Raw genomic sequence first — 1,812 nt, 5'->3', positions numbered from 1 at the left:
AACTTAACCTGATTTGCCTTGCTTCCTCGTGTGGTAGAATGTGTACATGCATAAACATGTAAATGCAAGCATGTAAACATGGATGCGAATATGTATGTAATGTGTATATGGGATGAGCACACATGCATGAACAGGTGTGTACAAGAATGCATATGTAAAACACATTGGAAACACACAGGGATGTGCACGCATGTGCGGAGCACAGGTGTGAACCCACACATATATGTGAGCACATATGAGTTCATTTGTGAGTATNAGCATGGATACGTGCATAAGTGCATGGGTTAACTGTGTGTGTTAGCCTGTATGTGTGTATATGTGTGACTGTGAGAATACATGTGTGTGTGTGCATGTACACACGCACATGGGTGAGTGTGCATGTCTGAAGGAGGCCTTTGGTGGGCTTACTAGGACGTGGAGCTGTCCAGGGTAGTGTGGAAATTACCTTTGTCTAGTACGGGGTGGGTGAGGCTGGCTCCAGAACTACAAGAGGGGCCTGTGGGTGAGCGCAGAATGACTGACACTCAGAGGTGCCCTGCAGGCTCCGCAGCATCTCCCATGGAGATTTGCTAGCACTAGCTCAGCCTTGAGAAAGAAATGAACCGTGGCAGTGAGGATGAAGAGTCTGCTGTCTGCTCCACCTTCCTCTCCGCTGGGCCAGCAGCACACCCTCTCACTTAGGGTTTCTACTACAGGCATGCTTCCCATCTCTGTCAGTCAGCTGCCTCTGTGGTCTTCTGGGTAAGCTAACTGGTGGTTATCTCTGTGTGCCCTCCATTTCTCTCCTATATCCTGTCAAGTGTGCTCCAATCACTCAAAGTGCCCTCAGCAGAGTCCTAACATGCTGGGACAGGCCAGAGGGGCAGGACAGCTGATAGTCACAGAAGGGACAGGAGAGGGGCGGGCTATTCATGGTAGCAGGGACAGCACAGTATTGACCTAGAAACCCATGAACCATATACCCAATAATCACATACCTGCAGGCCTAGTGGTCCCATGCTCCACAGGGCCAGCCTGGGCCCACCTCTACTTCCTGACTCAATCCTACATCCCTTGTACAGTAGATCTTCATCCTCCTCTGGGCATACACAGGTACTCTGTTTTAACTCTTTCCCTATTCCATCCATCAGCCCTACTGCCCACCCTCACCCACTCCTAGCCAGGCCTTTTGGGCATCAGTCTTAGAGTACCACCTCTCCTTGGATGTCTGAGTGAGTCTCAGATAAAATATGACTACTTCTCCAGCCTCTCCCTCAGCTCTCTGACACTGGACAAGCAGCTCTCTAGGAACCCTGCAGTTCTTCAGGATCAGCCTGAGACTGCTGAGACATTCAGCCTCATGACCCAAACAGTCATCAGGTTCTGGGCCTCTCCAACATGAGGNAGCCATTATTGGACTAGCTAGATTACAACATGTAAACCAATCGAATGAGTCTTCCTTTAATATATATTCATGGGTTCTGGTCTTCCAGGGAATCGTGACTAATTGAAACACAGAAGTGACTGTAGCTACTTCTGCCCTCTTGATTTCCAGCAGCCACCTCAGAGGACTTCCTTGGAACTGATGACCAGATTAGAATGGTAGCCAGGCTCTTGGATAAACTGAGCCTCAGCTGCAGAGTGGCTTCTTCCATAGTCATGACCACGTGGCACCTCTCCCAGGGATGGAAAGACTCATTCACCTTGAATCTTTGAGTCTAAAATGAACAATGACTAGTGACATTTTTTGTTTGTTTTGTTTTGTTTTTTGTTTTGTTTTGTTTTTTTGAGACAGGGTTTCTCTGTGTAGCCCTGACTGTCCTGGAACTCACT

General features: G+C 48.3%; 1 protein-coding gene across 1 annotated transcript in view; it reads right to left on the bottom strand.

The window, feature by feature from the left end:
- Nucleotides 1–1,812, bottom strand: part of Mcf2l (MCF.2 cell line derived transforming sequence like) — a 148,768-nt gene that overhangs the window by 47,457 nt on the left and 99,499 nt on the right. The gene's annotated exons all lie outside the window — the stretch shown is intronic.

This window comes from Mus caroli, chromosome 8 (genome assembly GCF_900094665.2).
Source record: "Mus caroli chromosome 8, CAROLI_EIJ_v1.1, whole genome shotgun sequence".
Lineage (NCBI taxonomy): Eukaryota > Metazoa > Chordata > Mammalia > Rodentia > Muridae > Mus > Mus caroli.
This window is presented reverse-complemented; position numbering and strand designations above follow the sequence as displayed.